General features: G+C 45.3%; 1 protein-coding gene across 1 annotated transcript in view; it reads right to left on the reverse strand.

Moving 5' to 3' along the window:
• The window catches only part of SLCO3A1 (solute carrier organic anion transporter family member 3A1), a 656,353-nt gene that overhangs the window by 205,026 nt on the left and 428,103 nt on the right, over positions 1–23,224 (reverse strand). The gene's annotated exons all lie outside the window — the stretch shown is intronic.

The raw sequence follows: 23,224 nt of genomic DNA on the forward strand, positions 1-23,224 counted from the left end.
TACAAACACAAGATTTCTATATTAATAATTCAAATACATTGTTGGCATAATTGTTTCACAAAGAATAAAATCTCTGCGCGTACTGTACATGCTGGGATGTAGAGCACTGCTTTGTTGAGGAAAATAACCAGGTTTTCAAAAAGATTTGACCTGAAATGCCCACATTTTACTTCTGGAAGATTTGCTTTTGTTTTGTGTTCATAAAGACAATCATATCATGAGACAGTGTTTACACACATGCAAAAGACAACGCAAGGAGAACTGCAGAGAAAGCATTCACTGAGAATGATGAGGATATTTTGAAACAAGTTACTTTTCTTGAGAACTATGGTGCCACCTTGTGTTCCCAGTGAAAACTGTCAATATGAGAATCAAAAATAACCAGGAGGAAAGAGAAAATATGAGCGGAATGGAATCAGCAATGCAAGAAAAATCATGAAAAGGGCATTAAGCCCCACTAGCAGGACAGCTTCTCTTTAACATCTGTAAAACTTAACTTTTATTATTTATACATGAAAACATGAAGAATGGGAATTATGTTCATATAGTGATGATCTTGAAATTAAAAGCTAAAAACACTTGGAATGTTTTATAATTACTAATTAAATATTTAGGGCAGCAGGGTAGCTCAGTGGTTAGCACTACAGCCTTAAGGCACTGGGGTACTGGGTTCAAATCCCACCAAGGACAACATCTGTAAGGAGTTTGTATATTCTTCCCATGTTCGCATGGGTTTCCTCTGGGTACTCTAGATTCCTCTGTAACGGGGCCAGGGTGGTAGTCATGGCGAGGGGCTGCTGTATTTCTATCACACCCCGGCGCCCCACTGCTTTAATAAAATGTCCATCTTGAGGTGTGCTGTGTGTGTCAAGTGTCTCACCCACCTGTGGGTCAGAAATCCCTTCAGGATACAGAGCTTCAGTCCTTTCCAGAAACACACAAATATAATCAGAGTCCTTGTTCTTTTCCAATGAAACTTTACTGAACTCGTGCATCTTCATGACAGTTACAGTCCATCCATTTTCCCAATACATGAGTAATCGATCTCCTGCGTTTTCCCTGGTCTGCTCTCTCAGCTTTTCTTCCTGCACCATGGCTCCCAGGCCCGCAGCTTCCTGAACCATCCAGCTAGCTGATACTGAGTGCTCCCCATCCACTTTCCCCATCTTGGGTGAAAATTCAGGTTGCCTCCGCAATTCCTGTTCGGACCGTAAGGGTACCGTCACACAGTGGCATTTTCATCGCTACGACGGCACGATCCGTGACGTTCTAGCGATATCGTTACGATCTCGCAGTGTCTGACACGCTACTGCGATCAGGGACCCTGCTGAGAATCGTACGTCGTAGCAGATCATTTGAAACTTTCTTTCGTCGCTGGATCTCCCGCTGTCATCGCTGGATCGTTGTGTGTGACAGCGATCCAGCGATGCGTTCGCTGGTAACAAGGGTAAACATCGGGTTACTAAGCGCAGGGCCGCGCTTAGTAACCCGATGTTTACCGTGGTTACCAGCGTAAAAGTAAAAAAAAAAAAACTGTACATACTCACCATCTGACGTCCGTCAGGTCCCTTGCCGTCTGCTTCCCGCTCTGACTGTCTGCCGGCCGGAAAGTGAGAGCAGATCACAGCGGTGACGTCGCCGCTGTGATCTGCTTTCACTTTACGGCGGCACTCAGTCAGCGGGAAGCAGACGGCAAGGGACCTGAAGGACACCGGAATGTGAGTATGTACGGTTTGATTTTTTTTACTTTTACGCTGGTAACCACGGTAAACATCGGGTTACTAAGCGCGGCCCTGCGCTTAGTAACCCGATGTTTACCCTGGTTACCAGCGAACCTCGGCATCGTTGGTCGCTGGAGAGCGGTCTGTGTGACAGCTCCCCAGCGACCACACAACGACTTACCAACGATCACGGCCAGGTCGTATCGCAGGTCGTGATCGTTGGTAAATCGTATAGTGAGACGGTACCCTAAGTCCCGGACGTCACGGGAGGTAACCCACAGACTAGCCACTGATTCTTCCAGGCTGCCTCGCTCTCTTAACTCTACACTGTTGCTCTGTTCAGCTTTCTGTCACAACTGTCACTTTATTCTAGAACAATTATCCTCACACAGCTCTATCTCCTCCCACTAGCCCTCCTATTGGCTGAAATATTTAACAGTTTCTATCTTGTTTCAATCTAAATCTAACATTTTACTTTCTAATTCCATAGCGTCCTCTACTGTCCCAGGCACTACATAGCCCCATAATATTCTAAACACTAGATTACTAACTGTCCCTATCTCAGTCCCTACCACAACAGGTATTCTTTTGTAAGCAAAACATAAGACATTAGCACTTAAAGACATAACATTAATCAACACACTAAAATAACACATGCAAACGTACCCAGTTTCACTAGGTAAGCACAAGAAGGAATGCAGGGCCCAAACCAGCCACCTGCACACCCCCTTACATACCTCCCTCCAAAAACAATGGTCATCTCCGACCATGTGGTAACAGTAGACTATACACCTAATAATGTAAAGACAAGTTATTAAAACTTAAATAACTATAACATTTATTACACGCTACATAAAAGAACATTGTTCCAGTTAACCATGTCTGACCCCTGGTCAGGACTGGTCGGTCCCACTTAGTTGTGACCCCGAAACAAACAGTTCAGTTCTTTTAGAAACACGACCCAAGTTTGGGCCAATATTTCTATCCAGCTCCCGATCACGTGAACACAGTCTTTGCATAACTCGGCTCAATCCTCAGCTTCTTCAGGAAAAGTTACGGATCCACTTGACCCCGGGCTCTCTCCTTACGGTGTTATGATCCTTAGTGGCTGAGGATCACGAATAGACCAGCAAGTGAATAAACTAAGGACAAGCTCTAGGGAGATGGTAACTGGACTGATCGCAAATCTGAACCTATCCAAAACAACTAGAGGTAGCCGGTGAACGTGCCTAAAAAATTCCTAGACGTCTCGAGCCAGCCTGAGGAACTAGCTACCCCTAAAGAGAAAGAAAGACCTCGCTTGCCTCCAGAGAAGTAATCCCCAAAGATATAGAAGCCCCCAACAAATATTAACGGTGAAGTAAGAAGAAGGCACATACGTAGGGATGAAATCAGATTCAGCAAAAGAGGCCCACTAGTACTAGAAAGCAGAAAATAGAGCAGGGGTCTATGCGATCAATAAAAAACCCTTACAAAATATCCATCCTGAGATTACAAGAACCCACGCACCAACTAATGGTGTGTGGGGAGAAACTCAGTCCACTAGAGCATCCAGCAAGCGAGGAAATCACATTTTAGCAAGCTGGACAAGAAAACATGATAAACACTGCTGATCAAAAAATGAGCAAACAAAACTTAGCTTTGTCCTGGATGGACTGGGAGCAAGGTAGTCAGAAGGAATCTGAGTAGCACTGATTACATCGACAGCCGGCCACAAGAGGAAGTAAAACAGAGCTATATAGGAACCTCCCAGAGGATAACGAACCAGCTGATAGCCAGAGACCAGCAGGATAACAAACAAAGCCACCAGGGGGAGCCCAAAGCAAAAATCACACCATACCACCAGTGACCACAAGAGGGAGCCCGAAAACAGAGTTCACAACAGTACCCCCCCCTTAAGGAGGGGTCACCGAACCCTCATGAAAACCCCCAGGGCGATCAGGGTGAGCCACATGGAAGGCACGAACCAAATCGTCCGCATGAACATCAGAGACGACAACCCAAGAATTATCCTCCTGACCATAGCCCTTCCACTTGACCAAATACTGGAGCCTCCGTCTAGAAACACGAGAATCCAAGATCTTCTCCACCACGTACTCCAATTCTCCCTCAACCAGTACCGGGGCAGGAGGCTCAACCGGAGGAACCACAGGTACCACATACCTCCGCAACAACGAGCGATGGAACACATTATGAATAGCAAATGATGCCGGGAGGTCCAGACGGAATGACACAGGGCCAAGGACTTCCAGAATCTTATAAGGACCGATAAACCGAGGCTTGAACTTAGGAGAGGAGACCTTCATAGGAACGAAGCGAGAAGACAACCACACCAAGTCCCCAACGCGAAGTTGGGGACCCACACAGCGACGGCGGTGGGCAAAGCGCTGAGCCTTCTCTTGTGACAACTTCAAATTGTCTACCACATGATTCCAAATCTGATGCAACCTATCTACCACAACATCCACTCCAGGATAGTCAGAAGGCTCCACCTGACCCGAGGAAAAACGGGGATGAAACCCCGAATTACAAAAAAAAGGAGAAACCAAAGTAGCAGAACTAGCCCGATTATTAAGGGCAAACTCGGCCAACGGTAAAAAAGTAACCCAGTCGTCCTGGTCAGCAGAAACAAAACATCTTAAATAAGTCTCCAAGGTCTGATTAGTTCGCTCGGTTTGGCCATTCGTCTGAGGATGGAAGGCCGACGAAAAAGACAATTCAATGCCCAACTTAGCACAAAAGGTCCGCCAAAATCGAGACACAAACTGGGATCCTCTGTCAGAAACAATGTTCTCAGGAATCCCGTGCAAACGAACCACATTTTGAAAAAACAGTGGAACCAACTCGGAGGAGGAAGGCAACTTAGGCAAGGGCACCAAATGGACCATCTTAGAAAAACGATCACACACCACCCAGATGACAGACATTCTCTGAGAGACAGGGAGATCTGAAATAAAATCCATGGAAATGTGCGTCCAAGGCCTCTTCGGGACAGGCAAAGGTAACAGCAAACCACTGGCACGAGAACAGCAAGGCTTCGCCCGAGCACAAATTCCACAAGACTGCACAAAGGAACGCACATCCCGCGACAAGGAAGGCCACCAAAAAGACCTGGCCACCAAGTCTCTGGTACCAAATATTCCAGGATGGCCCGCCAACACCGAGGAATGAACCTCAGAGATGACTCTGTTGGTCCATCTATCCGGGACAAACAGTCTCTCCGGTGGACAGCGGTCAGGTCTATCCGCCTGAAACTCTGGTGGGACACGTCGCAAATCTGGGGAGATGGCAGACAAAATCACCCCTTCTCTAAGGATACCAGCCGGCTCTGAATCTCCAGGAGAGTCAGGCACAAAACTCCTAGAAAGAGCATCAGCCTTCACATTCTTCGAACCCGGTAGGTACGAGACCATGAAATCAAAACAAGAGAAAAACAACGACCAACGAGCCTGTCTGGGATTCAGCCGCTTGGCCGACTCGAGATAAATCAAATTCTTGTGGTCAGTCAAGACCACCACACGATGTTTAGCTCCCTCGAGCCAATGTCGCCACTCCTCAAATGCCCACTTCATAGCCAACAGCTCCCGATTACCGACATCATAATTCCGCTCGGCAGGCGAAAACTTTCTTGAAAAGAAAGCACATGGCTTCATCACAGAGCCATCGGGGCTTCTCTGCGACAAAACAGCCCCCGCTCCAATCTCGGAAGCATCAACCTCCACCTGGAAGGGAAGTGAGACATCTGGCTGACATAAGACCGGAGCCGAAGAAAACCGACGCTTCAGGTCCCGAAAGGCCTCCACAGCCGCAGAAGACCAATTAGTCACATCAGAACCCTTCTTGGTCAAATCTGTCAAAGGCTTAACAACGCCAGAAAAATTAGCTATGAAGCGACGGTAAAAATTAGCAAAACCCAAGAACTTCTGAAGACTCTTAACAGATGTAGGCGGCGTCCAGTCATGAATAGCCTGAACCTTGACTGGGTCCATCTCAATAGTAGAAGGAGAAAAAATGAAACCCAAAAAAGAAATCTTCTGGACTCCAAAAAGACATTTTGAGCCCTTCACAAATAAAGCATTGTCATGTAGGACCTGAAAGACCATCCTGACCTGCTTAACATGAGACTCCCAATCATCCAAAAAAACCAGAATATCATCCAGATACACAATCATAAACTTATCCAGATATTCACGGAAGATGTCATGCATAAAGAACTGAAAGACTGAAGGAGCATTAGAAAGTCCAAAAGGCATCACCAAGTACTCAAAATGGCCTTCAGGCGTATTAAATGCAGTTTTCCATTCATCACCCTGTTTTATACGCACAAGGTTATACGCACCACGAAGATCTATCTTGGTGAACCAACTAGACCCCCTAATGCGAGCAAACAAATCAGTTAACAATGGCAAAGGATACTGAAATTTGACCGTGATTTTATTCAAAAGGCGATAATCAATACAGGGTCTCAGGGAACCATCCTTTTTAGCCACAAAAAAGAATCCTGCACCAAGAGGGGATGAGGACGGGCGAATATGTCCCTTCTCTAAAGACTCCTTTATATAACTCCGCATGGCAGCATGCTCCGGCACAGATAAATTGAAAAGTCGTCCCTTAGGAAACTTGCTACCAGGAATCAAATTTATAGCACAATCACAATCCCTATGAGGAGGTAGAGAATTGAGTTTGGGCTCCTCAAATACATCCTGGTAGTCTGACAAAAACATAGGGACTTCAGAAGGAGTGGACGAAGCAATAGACACCACAGGAGCGTCACCATGAATTCCCTGACAACCCCAACTTGACACTGACATAGCTTTCCAATCCAGGACTGGATTATGAGTCTGCAACCATGGTAGACCCAACACGACGACATCATGCAAATTATGCAGTACAAGAAAGCGAATCACCTCCTGATGAACAGGAGTCATGCACATGGTCACTTGTGTCCAGTACTGAGGTCTATTCGTAGCCAATGGTGTAGAATCAATTCCCCTTAGTGGAATAGGGAATTTTAAAGGCTCCAAATCAAAACCACAGCGCCTGGCAAATGACCAATCCATAAGACTCAGGGCGGCACCTGAATCTACAAAAGCATTAACCGGGCAAGATGACAGGGAACAAATCAGGGTAACAGACAAAATGAACTTAGGCTGTAAAGTACCAATGGTGACAGATTTATCAACCACTTTTTTGCGCTTAGAGCATGCTGAGATAACATGAGCTGAGTCACCACAGTAAAAGCACAACCCATTTTGCCGTCTATAACTTTGCCGCTCACTTCTGGTCAGAATTCTGTCACATTGCATAGATTCAGGTGTCCACTCAGAAGACACCGCCAAATGGTGCACAGGTTTGCGCTCCCTGTTGTGAATTTGCTTTTTGCTCCCTCTAGTGGTTACTAGTTTTTTGACTCTGGTTTTTCTGTCATTCCTTTTATCCGCACCTGGGTCGTTAGTTAGGGGTGTTGCTATATAAGCTCCCTGGACCTTCAGTTCAATGCCTGGCAACGTAGTTATCAGAGCTAGTCTGCTGTGCTCTTGTCTACTGATCCTGGTTCCAGTTATATCAGCTAAGTCTGCCTTTTGCTTTTTGCTATTTGTTTTGGTTTTGTATTTTTGTCCAGCTTGTTCCAAATCTATATTCCGACCTTTGCTGGAAGCTCTAGGGGGCTGGTGTTCTCCCCCCGGACCGTTAGACGGTTCGGGGGTTCTTGAATTTCCAGTGTGGATTTTGATAGGGTTTTTGTTGACCATATAAGTTACCTTTCTTTATTCTGCTATCAGTAAGCGGGCCTCTCTGTGCTAAACCTGGTTCATTTCTGTGTTTGTCATTTCCTCTTACCTCACCGTCATTATTTGTGGGGGGCTTCTATCCAGCTTTGGGGTCCCCTTCTCTGGAGGCAAGAAAGGTCTTTGTTTTCCTCTACTAGGGGTAGCTAGATTCTCCGGCTGGCGCGTGTCATCTAGAATCAACGTAGGAATGATCCCCGGCTACTTCTAGTGTTGGCGTTAGGAGTAGATATATGGTCAACCCAGTTACCACTGCCCTATGAGCTGGATTTTTGTATTCTGCAGACTTCCACGTTCCTCTGAGACCCTCGCCATTGGGGTCATAACAGTTTGCCAGGCCAGTATTAAATGTTTAATGCATTGCAGAAGAGGGATTATAAGAAAGAAGATTCTGAGTTTTTTTTTTTTTTTCTTCTTCCCCTTTACCTCAGAGTGGCTATGCTTGCTGCAGACATGAATGTCCAGACCTTGATTACAAGTGTGGACCAGCTGGCTACTCGTGTGCAGGGCATACAAGACTATGTTATCAGAAATCCTAGGTCAGAACCTAAAATACCGATTCCTGAACTGTTTTCCGGAGACAGGTTTAAGTTTAGGAATTTCGTGAATAATTGTAAATTGTTTTTGTCCCTGAGACCCTGTTCATCTGGAGATTCTGCTCAGCAAGTAAAAATTGTTATTTCGTTCTTACGGGGCGACCCTCAGGTTTGGGCTTTTTCGCTGGCGCCAGGAGATCCGGCATTGGCTGATCTTGATGCGTTTTTTCTGGCGCTCGGTTTACTTTATGAGGAACCCAATCTTGAGATTCAGGCAGAAAAGGCCTTGCTGGCTATGTCTCAGGGGCAGGACGAGGCTGAAGTGTATTGCCAAAAATTTCGGAAATGGTCCGTGCTGACACATTGGAACGAGTGTGCACTGGCCGCTAATTTTAGAAATGGCCTTTCTGAAGCCATTAAGAATGTTATGGTGGGTTTTCCCATTCCCACAGGTCTGAATGATACTATGGCACTGGCTATTCAAATTGACCGGCGGTTGCGGGAGCGCAAAACCGCAAATTCCCTCATGGTGTTGTCTGAACAGACACCTAATTCGGTGCAATGTGATAGAAAAACCGCAAATTCCCTCATGGTGTTGTCTGAACAGACACCTGATTTAATGCAATGTGATAGAATCCTGACTAGAAATGAGCGGAAAATTCATAGACGCCAGAATGGCTTGTGCTACTACTGTGGTGATTCTACACATGTTATCTCAGCATGCTCTAAACGTATAGCTAAGGTTGTTAGTCCTGTCACCGTTGGTAATTTGCAACCTAAATTTATTCTGTCTGTAACTTTGATTTGCTCACTGTCATCTTATCCTGTCATGGCGTTTGTAGATTCAGGTGCTGCCCTGAGTCTCATGGATCTCTCATTTGCTAAGCGCTGTGGTTTTACTCTTGAACCATTAGAAAATCCTATTCCTCTTAGGGGTATTGATGCTACACCATTGGCAGCAAATAAACCGCAGTATTGGACACAGGTTACCATGTGCATGACTCCTGAACACCGCGAGGTGATACGTTTCCTGGTTTTACATAAAATGCATGATTTGGTTGTTTTAGGGCTGCCATGGTTACAGACCCATAATCCAGTCCTGGACTGGAAGGCTATGTCAGTCTCAAGTTGGGGCTGTCGTGGTATTCATGGGGATTCCCTGCCTGTGTCTATTGCTTCTTCTATGCCTTCGGAAGTTCCGGAGTATTTGTCTGATTATCAGGATGTCTTCAGTGAGTCTGAGTCCAGTGCACTGCCTCCTCATAGGGACTGTGACTGTGCTATAGATTTGATCCCGGGCAGTAAATTTCCTAAGGGAAGACTGTTTACTCTGTCGGTACCTGAACATACCGCTATGCGTTCATATATCAAGGAGTCTCTGGAGAAAGGACATATTCGTCCGTCTTCTTCCCCTCTTGGTGCGGGATTCTTTTTTGTGGCAAAAAAGGACGGATCTTTGAGACCTTGTATTGATTATCGGCTTTTGAATAAGATCACTGTCAAATTTCAGTATCCTTTACCGCTGTTGTCTGACTTGTTTGCCCGGATTAAGGGTGCCAAGTGGTTCACCAAGATAGACCTTCGTGGTGCGTACAACCTTGTGCGCATTAAGCAAGGTGATGAATGGAAAACCGCATTCAATACGCCCGAAGGTCATTTTGAGTACTTAGTGATGCCTTTTGGGCTCTCCAATGCGCCTTCAGTTTTTCAGTCCTTTATGCATGACATTTTCCGGAAGTATCTGGATAAATTTTTGATTGTTTATCTGGATGATATTTTGGTTTTTTCTGATAATTGGGATTCGCATGTGGAGCAGGTCAGGTTGGTCTTTAAAATTTTGCGTGAAAATTCTTTGTTTGTCAAGGGCTCAAAGTGTCTCTTTGGTGTACAGAAGGTTCCCTTTTTGGGGTTCATTTTTTCCCCTTCTGCTGTGGAGATGGACCCAGTCAAGGTCCGAGCTATTCTTGATTGGACTCAGCCCTCGTCAGTTAAGAGTCTTCAGAAGTTCTTGGGCTTCGCTAACTTCTACCGTCGTTTTATCGCTAATTTTTCTAGCATTGTGAAACCTTTGACGGATATGACCAAGAAGGGCTCCGATGTAGCTAACTGGGCTCCTGCTGCCGTGGAGGCTTTCCAGGAGTTGAAACGCCGGTTTACTTCGGCGCCTGTTTTGTGCCAGCCTGACGTCTCACTTCCCTTTCAGGTTGAGGTGGATGCTTCGGAGATTGGGGCAGGGGCCGTTTTGTCGCAGAGAGGCCCTGGTTGCTCTGTTATGAAACCTTGTGCCTTTTTCTCTAGGAAGTTTTCGCCTGCCGAGCGAAATTATGATGTGGGCAATCGGGAGTTGTTGGCCATGAAATGGGCATTTGAGGAGTGGCGTCATTGGCTCGAGGGTGCTAAGCATCGTGTGGTGGTCTTGACTGATCACAAAAATCTGATGTATCTCGAGTCTGCTAAACGCCTTAATCCGAGACAGGCCCGCTGGTCATTGTTTTTCTCCCGCTTTGATTTTGTTGTCTCGTATTTACCAGGTTCAAAGAATGTGAAGGCCGATGCTCTTTCTAGGAGCTTTGTGCCTGATGCTCCTGGAGTCACTGATCCTGTTGGTATTCTTAAAGATGGAGTTATCTTGTCAGCTATTTCTCCGGATCTGCGACGTGTGTTGCAGAGATTTCAGGCTGATAGGCCTGAGTCTTGTCCACCTGACAGACTGTTTGTCCCGGATAAGTGGACCAGCAGAGTCATTTCTGAGGTTCATTCCTCGGTGTTGGCAGGTCACCCGGGAATTTTTGGCACCAGAGATCTGGTGGCCAGGTCCTTTTGGTGGCCTTCCTTGTCAAGGGATGTGCGGTCATTTGTGCAGTCCTGTGGGACTTGTGCTCGAGCTAAGCCTTGCTGTTCTCGTGCCAGCGGTTTGCTCTTGCCCTTGCCTGTCCCGAAGAGACCTTGGACACATATCTCCATGGATTTCATTTCTGATCTTCCGCTATCTCAGGGCATGTCCGTTATCTGGGTGATATGTGATCGCTTCTCCAAGATGGTCCATTTGGTTCCTTTGCCTAAGCTGCCTTCCTCTTCCGATCTGGTTCCTGTGTTTTTCCAGAACGTGGTTCGTTTGCACGGCATCCCTGAGAATATTGTGTCAGACAGAGGATCCCAGTTCGTTTCCAGGTTCTGGCGATCCTTTTGTAGTAGGATGGGCATTGATTTGTCGTTTTCGTCTGCTTTCCATCCTCGGACTAATGGACAGACGGAGCGAACCAATCAGACTTTGGAGGCTTATTTGAGGTGTTTTGTCTCTGCTGATCAGGACGATTGGGTGACATTCTTGCCGTTGGCTGAGTTTGCCCTTAATAATCGGGCTAGTTCCGCCACCTTGGTTTCGCCTTTTTTCTGCAACTCTGGTTTCCATCCTCGCTTTTCTTCGGGTCATGTGGAGCCTTCTGACTGTCCTGGGGTGGATTCTGTGGTGGATAGGTTGCAGCAGATCTGGAATCATGTGGTGGACAACTTGAAGTTGTCACAGGAGAAGGCTCAGCGCTTTGCCAACCGCCGTCGCGGTGTGGGTCCCCGACTACGCGTTGGGGATTTGGTATGGCTTTCTTCCCGCTTTGTTCCTATGAAGGTCTCCTCTCCCAAATTTAAACCTCGTTTTATTGGGCCTTACAAGATATTGGAAATCCTTAATCCTGTATCTTTTCGTCTGGATCTTCCTGTGTCGTTTGCTATTCACAATGTATTTCATAGGTCCTTGTTGCGGCGGTACATTGTGCCTGTAGTTCCTTCTGCTGAGCCTCCTGCTCCGGTGTTGGTTGAGGGCGAGTTGGAGTACGTGGTGGAGAAGATCTTGGATTCTCGCCTCTCCAGGCGGAGGCTTCAGTACCTGGTCAAGTGGAAGGGCTATGGTCAGGAGGATAATTCCTGGGTGGTCGCCTCTGATGTTCATGCGGCCGATTTAGTTCGTGCCTTTCATGCCGCTCATCCTGATCGCCCTGGTGGTCGTGGTGAGGGTTCGGTGACCCCTCACTAAGGGGGGGGTACTGTTGTGAATTTGCTTTTTGCTCCCTCTAGTGGTTACTAGTTTTTTGACTCTGGTTTTTCTGTCATTCCTTTTATCCGCACCTGGGTCGTTAGTTAGGGGTGTTGCTATATAAGCTCCCTGGACCTTCAGTTCAATGCCTGGCAACGTAGTTATCAGAGCTAGTCTGCTGTGCTCTTGTCTACTGATCCTGGTTCCAGTTATATCAGCTAAGTCTGCCTTTTGCTTTTTGCTATTTGTTTTGGTTTTGTATTTTTGTCCAGCTTGTTCCAAATCTATATTCCGACCTTTGCTGGAAGCTCTAGGGGGCTGGTGTTCTCCCCCCGGACCGTTAGACGGTTCGGGGGTTCTTGAATTTCCAGTGTGGATTTTGATAGGGTTTTTGTTGACCATATAAGTTACCTTTCTTTATTCTGCTATCAGTAAGCGGGCCTCTCTGTGCTAAACCTGGTTCATTTCTGTGTTTGTCATTTCCTCTTACCTCACCGTCATTATTTGTGGGGGGCTTCTATCCAGCTTTGGGGTCCCCTTCTCTGGAGGCAAGAAAGGTCTTTGTTTTCCTCTACTAGGGGTAGCTAGATTCTCCGGCTGGCGCGTGTCATCTAGAATCAACGTAGGAATGATCCCCGGCTACTTCTAGTGTTGGCGTTAGGAGTAGATATATGGTCAACCCAGTTACCACTGCCCTATGAGCTGGATTTTTGTATTCTGCAGACTTCCACGTTCCTCTGAGACCCTCACCATTGGGGTCATAACAGCTCCCGCAAACGCCGATCAATCTGAATGGCCAAAGTCATTGACTCATTCAGACCTGCAGGTGTAGGGAACCCCACCATGACATTCTTAATGGCTTCAGAAAGACCTTCTCTGAAATTTGCAGCCAGGGCACACTCATTCCACTGAGTAAGCACCGACCATTTCCGAAATTTCTGGCAGTACACCTCAGCTTCATCTTTCCCCTGCGAGAGGGCCAATAACATTTTTTCAGCCTGGTTCTCAAGATTAGGTTCCTCATAGAGCAATCCAAGGGCTAGAAAAAACGCATCTACACTAAGCAATGCAGGATCCCCTGGCGCCAATGCGAAGGCCCAATCTTGGGGGTCACCACGCAAAAAGGAAAAGTTAATCTTAACTTGCTGAACGGCATCACCAGAGGAACGAGGTTTCAAAGAAAGAAACAACTTACAATTGTTCCTAAAATTCAGGAACCTAGATCTATCTCCAGAAAACAACTTCGGAATAGGTATTCTAGGCTCTGACATAGGACTGTGAACAACAAAATCCTGAATACTTTGAACCCTAGCAGCAAGATGATCCAGACTGGAAGCCAAGCTCTGGACATCCATGTCAGCAGCTGAACTCAGAGCCACACCAAGATTAAGAGGAGGAGAGAAGCTAGCCACAGCAGCTAGACACACAGCAAAAAAAAAAATAAAAATTTTCTCAAGGCTTCTTTTCTCCTGCTTCTGCCATGCAATTAACACTTTACGGGCCGGCTGTACTGTTATGATCCTTAGTGACTGAGGATCACGAATAGACCAGCAAGTGAATAAACTAAGGACAAGCTCTAGGGAGATGGTAACTGGACTGATCGCAAATCTGAACCTATCCAAAACAACTAGAGGCAGCCGGTGAACGTGCCTAAAAAATTCCTAGACGTCTCGAGCCAGCCTGAGGAACTAGCTACCCCTAAAGAGAAAGAAAGACCTCGCTTGCCTCCAGAGAAATAATCCCCAAAGATATAGAAGCCCCCAACAAATATTAACGGTGAAGTAAGAAGAAGGCACATACGTAGGGATGAAATTAGATTCAGCAAAAGAGGCCCACTAGTACTAGAAAGCAGAAAATAGAGCAGGGGTCTATGCGATCAATAAAAAACCCTTACAAAATATCCATCCTGAGATTACAAGAACCCACGCACCAACTAATGGTGTGTGGGGAGAAACTCAGTCCACTAGAGCATCCAGCAAGCGAGGAAATCACATTTTAGCAAGCTGGACAAGAAAACATGATAAACACTGCTGATCAAAAAATGAGCAAACAAAACTTAGCTTTGTCCTGGATGGACTGGGAGCAAGGTAGTCAGAAGGAATCTGAGTAGCACTGATTACATCGACAGCCGGCCACAAGAGGAAGTAAAACAGAGCTATATAGGAACCTCCCAGAGGATAACGAACCAGCTGATAGCCAGAGACCAGCAGGATAACAAACAAAGCCACCAGGGGGAGCCCAAAGCAAAAATCACACCATACCACCAGTGACCACAAGAGGGAGCCCGAAAACAGAGTTCACAACATTACGGGACCCAGACAGACAGATTTTTCCACAGGACTCTACAGGTCCACTGACCAGCCTTTAACTGACTTGAATGTTCACACTATTCTTAATGGCCCACATGGCCAAATTACTACAGCTCCAGCCATCTAGGGGCATACAGTCCATTTTCAGTAACCCGGCTCACTGATCAGGTGCTCCTGAACATGTCCCCCTTCCCTCCTAATTCCAGACCATGGTCTTTTTTAATCATGTGTGCTGCATTTAACCTCCAGCAAATAACATTCAGGTTAAGCAAAGATAATTTCACAGTTTACACTACAGTTCTTGAAGCAGCCACACATAGTCCACAGGGCACCATCTCTCCAGAAGGGTCTGAGTCCTGCAATCCAGCAGGGGAAGCGCAAAGGGCACAATATACTGTAACTTGGGATGGAGGAAAACAAAAACTTCTTAACTTTTCTCAACAGCGGTTGCTCCAACTGCGCTATCTTCAGGACTCCTGTCCTCAGGGACGCCAAACAGTCCCAGTTTCACATTTCAGGGCTCTTGACCAAAGGGATGCAGAGCAGTCCCGTATCCATTAGGTGCAACTAGCACAACTTAGCTTCTCAAAGGACAAGTTGCAGTTACTGTCCTTCCTCAAAGCAGGTACTGGAGGAGCACCCATTAGAACCTGTTGCTCCACTCTCCCTCTGATCCCGTTCATCATAAGCAGGGCTCTGTGTCCGTGCTCCTGCAGGCTCTGGCAACCTTCTGGCCACCACATCTTCTGGTGCACCAGAGCAAACAGACCTAGGCCTCACCAATTCTGCAGGCCTCAGGTGGAGCGCACCTGGTCCCATTCCAAGAATCTCTGCATCTCTGCATAATCCACCACTCCCACCACCCAGGCCGAATGCCCAGAGTATGGAAACGGCCCTTCACCCCGATGTTGCGGCGAGGGATCACAGGATGTGCAGCCAACCGAGTCAGAGATACAAGCTGGGAAAGGGGGTAATGGTTCCCGGGATCGGAAGTCTGCATACGAGGGCCATGACTCTGGGGTCAGGGGCCGGAGAACACTCACCAGCAGCTCCAATACAGCTGTTCCATAACTCTCAGTGTCCTCCTCTCCCTCCCGTAATGGCACCATCCAGCCATGCAAGTTATTTTCTCCTTCCTGGCTCCATCCGGGACAGGACGGCGCCGACTCTTGCCGCTCCTCCCCTTCAGAATAGGACTCCTCCTGCTCTTCAAGAATCCGCTGTGGAGGTAAATTTTCTTCTTCGCCTTGCCCACCACGGTGAGCACCACTCACAAGAGGATGTGGCCTTGGTACGAGGCACTGCCCCCTCCAGACGGGCTTTCATGCATTTTCAGTTTAGAATGCTCACGATGGGCGGAGCTATCTCCAACTCCTGCGCCATCATTCGTCCCAGGCACTACATAGCCCCATAATATACTAAACACTAGATTACTAACTGTCCCTATCTCAGTCCCTACCACAACAGGTATTCTAATGTAAGCAAAACATAAGACATTAGCACTTAATGACATCACATTAATCAATACTAAAATAACACATGCAAACGTACCCAGTTTCACTAGCTAAGCACAAGCAGGAATGAAGGGCCCAAACTAGCCGCCTGCACACCCCCTTACACCTCCCACACTCGAAAGACATACTGATAGGGAATTTTGAGTGTGAGCCAAAATGGAGTGATGAGAAAGTCTGTTAAAGTTCTGTGGAATTAATAGTGCCATAGAGAGTAAAAAATAAATCTATCACCTTTTATGCTTTGACTAGTTCAGGGCTATGCTCTGGATTGCCATTCTTTAATTGATTCATGGCTAAACGACATCATTTCTTATTGAGGCAATAATAACACTCTAGAATTGTTTCACCACAGCTATGGCTTCATCAGGGGATGAGACATCAGTCTGACTGGCCTGATGAAGGTGCAGCTGTAGTGAAACATGTTGGGGGGACAATTCAGTGTGTGTTATTATTGTTTCAATATTAAATGTTACTAGTTTTGAATTTATCAATAACAGGATAGTAATCTGGAGCATCAAGTGTTTGGGTTTATAAATGATACAAGTTTTAGTTTTGTAGTAAAATAATCAGTATTATTATTTTAATCATTGCAGGCCGCTATCTCTGCATGCACATTCATATATGGAAAGCTCCTTGAGTGACACCACCCACCAGATTCCTAAAATGAGCAGACTCTTCTCAGCTTCTCTATCTGTATAACATTATTTTGGCAGATTGAACAATATTTTCATGGTGACATGTTCCATTTATCACACTAGAGATATAATGTTACAAAACATCATTATTTAAACTTAGCAAAACAAATATTTAGTTTTAAAGGTCATTTTAGGACCCCATTCTGAATGAACAGATATATTCAACATCTTTTCTTGATAGTTTATTTTATTCCTTTAAAATGAATGCAGTTACAAGCTTTCACAACACAGGAGTTAATGCAGCTGATAAATTAGGACTTTAGACAAAAATCAGGGATTCCATTAATCACAATAAAATTGGGGGTCAGACACCAATAATAAAGATATGATTGGTAGAATATTACCTCTTCCATTTGGAATGTAAATATCACACAGCAAATCTAATGATAATGAGAGTAATCAGTGACACTGTCCTGTGACATTGATTGGCATCATAGAGGGTCACTTAAACAGTGGGGCAACCAGTATTGTGATATATTTTGTCTCACCTATCATAAAAGTGGGATCCATTCTATACATATTTTTAAATTCAATATTTAATAGTGTCACTGTTACACTATGTTTTGTGATCCATGCGGCCATAAATTCTACGTCATACATTGAAAATACACTGGATTGCCTCATTCTGCAACATTTTAGAATTGAGATTCCTTCTGTTATAATCATTTAATCTTCCAAGTAATTTAGAGCAAAAGCAACAAAACTGTTTCCAAAAGCAGAATGATATATAACAAATGATGTGTTACACAGGATTAGCAAGCTTTTCTTTTTTCCACTCTTTAACCATTTAAGTTTCTATCACTAATATCTCTTTTTTGATAGTTAGCCACAAAAAGCTATATAACAAACATAATAAGATTACTCTAAAATGCACCCTCACAGTCACTTCAAATGGAATACTATTGTCATCATCACAAAGACAAATGAAATATAACTAGTGCTCCACTAATGGACAAACCCAAATCTAAAAAAGTTGGGACACTGTCGTAAAATATAAAGAAAAGAAGAAAAGTAATTTGGAAGTCAATTATAGCCATATTTTATTCACAACAAAACATAGAATACAAATTGGAAGTTGAAAGTTACAGGAAAAATATATATCTTTGTACCACTATAAAAAAAAATTGAGGATATATAGGCTTTAAAATTCAGAGAGGGTACGGTATAAAAAAGAAAGTCCCTAATCTGCCTGCTTATTCATCTAATCATTATATACCGTATATACTCGAGTATAAGCTGACTTGAGTATAAGCCGAGACCCCTAGTTTTGCCACAAAAAACAGTGAAAACTTAATGACTCGAGTATAAGCCTAGGGTGGGAAATGCAGCAGCTACTGGTAAATTTCAAAAATAAAAATAGATACCAATCAAAGTAAATTAATTGAGACATCAGTAGGTTAAGTGTTTTTGAATATCCATATTGAATCAGGAGCCCCATAAGATGCTCCATACAAAATACACCCCATATAATTCTCCATACAGTTCATGATGGGCCCCATATAATGCTCCATACAAAATACACCCCATATAATGCTCCACAAAGTTTATGATGGGCCCCATAAGATGCTCCATACAAAAATATGCTCCATATAATGCTGCATAGAGGTTGATTATGGCCCCATAAGATGCTCCATAGAAACATTTGCCCCATATGCTGCTGCGATTAAAAAAAAATGACATACTCACATCTTGTCCTGAGCAGGCGAGACACCGGCTCTTGCGATATTCACCTGTCCCTGTTCCAACGCTGTGTGCCACTCCGTCTTCCGGCTCTCTGCCGCGACTGTTCAGGCAAAGGGGAGCACTAAACATGTCATGCGCCCTCTGACCTGAATGTCACAGCCAGAGGACATGGAAGACGGAGCCCGGCGGTGGAACGGGGACAGGTGAATATCACATGGCTTACCCTTCCCCATCATACTCACCCCCTGCTGATGTGGTCTGCATGTCCCTGCTTCGCTGATGCAATGGTCTCTCTGGTGCTGGCAGCTTGTTCCTGTGTTCAGTGATCACTGGTACCGTTCATTAAAGTAATGAATATGCGCTCCATCACTATGGGAGTGAAGTTACGTCCATAGTCATTACTTTAATGAGCGGTACAACGTGACTGCTGAACACAGGAAGAGCTGCCGGCATCCGGAGACTATCGGAGAAGCAGAGACCGCGCCAGGAGCAGGTGAGTATGATGTGACAGAGAGATGGACCCAGGAAGAGGGGAGACAGACCAGTGGGGGTGAAGGGAGACTGACCGGTGGGGGTGACTCGAGTGTAAGCCGAGAGGGAATTTTCAGCCAAAAAAGATGGGCTGAAAATCTCGGCTTATACTTGAGTATATACGGTAGCTTGCTGTTCTCTTTTATGCAAGTGGGTAACACCCTGGGGTGCTGACCTCTGTCTGGCAGAATAGGACATATATTTAGCACACTTGTCACCTCGACATCTTTCACTGCATCTGCGGCGACATCAAGGGTGGGACAAAGGCTGGAAAGTTACCCTGTTACCCAGTAGATAGAAAACTATTAAAATTTTAGAGTCCTCAGTGGTTGATACCTTTTGATGGCTAACTGCAAAGATGATCACAATGTGTAAGCTTTCAAAACTACTCAGGTCTCTTCATCATTTCTTCTATGCCGGATGAAGAGACCTTTAGTCTCAAAAGCTTAAAGTTAGACATTTTCCATTTGAAAAAATGAACTCATGTAGAAATGAATGGCAGCACCACATCTCTAAAAGCTTGGAATGGGGCGAAGTCTAACATTATATAGCATCCTCTCCTCATTTGTAAGCGACTGGGAAGTGGGGAGATTAATTGCTGGAGTTTTATGAGAGGAATACTGTCCCATTCTTGTTTGATGTACAGTTTTAGCTGCTCAGTAGTCCTGGGTTTTCTTTGCTAGATTTTTTATTTTATAAAGTGCCAAATGTTTTCTATTAGTGAAAGGAATGCACTGCAGGTGGCCTGTTCATCACCCAAATTCTTCTTCTGCAAAGCCAGACTGTTGTGGTGATGCAGTATGAGGTTTAGCATCTGTAAGGAAGAAGACTGGGGATGCCGACAGAGCATCGGGTCCGGAACTGCTGGGGCCATGCCCATTGATGCAGGAGGAAGGAAATTGAGGATGGAGGGCATCCATGACCTGCAGAGAGGGGGTGTGGTAAGAGTGGCAGGGACCAGAAGTTATGCATGGGAAGAGTTCCCGCCGGGGAGAACTAAGAGGGCAGACCTGTGACGCGCTGTGGGTAGTTAGGCTGTGCGGAAGTGAGAGGAAATGAGTGCAGGGTAGACCGAGCGAGGAATTGTTGTGTGAGACTCCTGATTGCAGAGCACTTAGAATAGGAGATTGTTGTGCGAGGCTCCTGACCGCAGAGTGCGCCGAATGGGAGATTGTTGCGAGAAGCTCCCGGTTGCAGAGCAGTGTGATGGACTAGGTGCTCAATGGGTCGAACCGCTGACCATTGCCGCGAGCAGAGGAAAGACTAACTTGTTATTTAGGGAAGCTTGAAGATTTCAGTACCGGCCTCAGCTGGCATCCAGCTTTCACCCCTAAACATGTGACAAGCGTCAGACTCACGATAAATGTAATAGAAATGCTCATAAACTGTCACCTTAAGTTACTCAGTTCTTTTGTGATTCTAGCTTAAATATGATCTACCCCCCTGTTGCTCCCTGCGAGGAGATTTCTCCCTGTAATCAATAAATCAAACCATTGTTACCCATGTTAACCCTTGCTCTGTGTATCTGTGATGCTGATTCCGATTTCCTGCATTACACATTGTCTTGCTGAAATATGCAAGGTCTTACCTGAAATAGAGGATGTCAGGATGGGAGCATATGATGTTCTAATCCCTCTATATAAGGCCTAACATTCATAGTGCCTATTATGATGTATAAGCTACCATTGTCACATCACAGGCACTAATGCACTCCCATACAATGAGAGATGCAGACTTTTGAACTGTGTTCTGATAAAAAGCTAGATGGTCCCTTTACCATTTAGTCTGAGGGACACAATGATCATAGTTTCCATGAAGAATCTCAAATTGTGATTCTTACCACAGAACAGTTTTCCATTTTGTCTCACTCTATTTTAAATTCCTATTAACCCAGAGAAGATGGTAGCATTTCTGGATTGTGTTGATAAATGGCTTCTTCTTTGCACGATGGAGCTTTAACTTACATTTGTGGATTCCACATCGAACTGTGTTCACAGACAAAGATTTCTGTAATTATTTCTGAGCCCAAACATTGATTTGCATGACTGACTCATGCCTGTTTTTAATGCAGTGCCGCTTGATTACGAGTATCCAGTACTGACTTTTGGCCCTATCCCTGGTGCACCTGGATTGCTCCAGAATCTCTGAATCTGTTGATAAAATTTTGCACTGTAGATGATGGGATTTTCATAGTCTTTGCAATTTTATATTGAGGAACATTTTTTGTGAAGAGTTTCGTGAACCTCTGACAATATTTGCTTCTGAGAAACTTTGCCTCTCTCTCATGCTCTTTTTATACACAGTCAAGTCAATCTGTTGAAAAGGAGCCACTAAGTGTTTTTCATTAGTACCACTTACTTTTCAAGCCTTCTTTTAACCATGTCCCAACTTTTTTTTAGACGTGTTGCTGCCATCAGTTCCTAAATTAGTTATATTTTTCAAATGAAATGTAAAATTGTCTGTCACCTTACGATTTGTGTTCTATACTTTGCTGAGAATAAAATATTATACTAGAAGAGAATTCCAAATTAATTCATTGTTGTTTTCTTTCCATTTTTCAGTGTCTCAACAATTTGGGAATTGGGGTTGCACATTAGTGGAGCACTCAGTTATATTTCATCTGTTTTCGTGTTGATGACAATATTATTCTATTTGAAGTAACTGTGCTAGGTTGTAAGATACTAGGACACTTTATTGTCTGTCTATCTAGGGCACCATGGTGGCACAGTGGTTAGCACTGTAGTCTTGCACCACTGGGTTCCCACATTCAAATCCATCTGCAACGAGTTTGTATGTTCTTCCACTGTTTGAATGAGTTTCCTGCAGGTTCTCTGACTTCCTCCCACAGTCCAAAGACATACTGATAGATATCTCACACATTCTAAGTTCCTATCTATCTATCTATCTATCTATCTATCTATCTATCTATCTATCTGCAGCGCCCCAGAGTCCTGGTCGTTGCAGTAATGTCATTCTTCCACCAGGGGGAGTGATATTACGTCTGAAGGTAACAAAGGAGATCTACCTACCAGGTATCACAAACCATACACTACACTTCACACTCCAGACCACCAGGGGGAGCCTTGCTCCTATCTACTAGGGCACTCCTCACAGAAGGGTAAAACTGGTGGGCTAGATAGAAAGTTAGAGAGAAGCTGGCTGGGCTTTGCCCAGGCAACACCTGTAAGGCAGACAGGGGGAAAGGAGGAACATCTGAGCTGCAGACAGAGGGTCCCTGACAGGGGTGGGATCCTGACAGAGGCCTAGCGAGACAGAAAGCTACGGAGCTGTGCCTGCCCCACGTGCGGCAGCATCCTAAGAAAGGACACGAAGCGAACTGTATTGTAGAGAGTGAGAAACGAAGTCACAGCACAGGAGAAAACACCGGGAGGAGTTCTGCCCTGAAATAGGCTGCCTCCTTCTGAGGCGCGTAGCCGGTGGCCGGAAAACTGAGGGAGTAATTGACTCTACGCATTACTTCAGAGACCGGCAGGACAGTCAATTCCAAGTTGGCTGCCCGACCTTAATACCAAAGAAGACACCGTGGCAACTTGTGGGGGTAGGGGCATCTCTAGGGTCCCTATAAATAAGCCTCAGGCCATCAGTCATACGGGTTTGTCCTATCCACACCATCTGGGGGACAGAGAGGAAGAAATAACATCTAGAACATCTACAAGAGTTGTGAGGACCTTACCGAGAAGCTCAGCAGGGAGGGACTACAACACACAGGCGCTAGTAGGAAGGCTACTCATTTCCACCTGGATAAGGGGACTCTGGATTTGCCTTCGGACCGGCAGGACTCTACTTACCCTGTGGTCTGTACCCTGGACTGTGGATGCTGAAGTCTTCAGTAAAAGGTAAAGAGACTGCAACCTTGTGTCCTCGTTATTCCCTGCGCCTTACATCATCCACCATCACCATCTACACTTCTGGCAAGCCCTGGGGATACACTTCACCTGTGGGAAGGTATACCATCTAGCTGCCATCACATCATCCCCAGCAGGCCCCTAAGCAGCGTCGGTCACCCTGACCGAATACCACAGGTGGCGTCACGAACATTATCCCATACTAACTTTCCCTTTTCTTGGACGCCCCTCAAAGGGCCACGGACCGGGTCGGACCACCGTGACATCCCTACCAAACCGAAGGACCCGGTGCCAAGTACCCCATTGCCCTAACGTGGGGGCGCTCCATATCTATCTGTCCCTCTGATCTATATATACATTTTTTTTACATTTTCCATCGGAAAACGGATCAAAAACAAATCAGATGGCTCTTGCTGTAATCTATAATGCAAGAAAGCAAAATATATTTAATTAAGAGGAGCCATGTAATAAAATGTAGACCCTGAATTATATTCAAGCTGCCTGGCCTGCATACAATGAAAGTGAAATGTTCATTAGCAAAATCATCAAA

The sequence above is a fragment of the Ranitomeya variabilis genome, chromosome 5 (genome assembly GCF_051348905.1).
Source record: "Ranitomeya variabilis isolate aRanVar5 chromosome 5, aRanVar5.hap1, whole genome shotgun sequence".
Lineage (NCBI taxonomy): Eukaryota > Metazoa > Chordata > Amphibia > Anura > Dendrobatidae > Ranitomeya > Ranitomeya variabilis.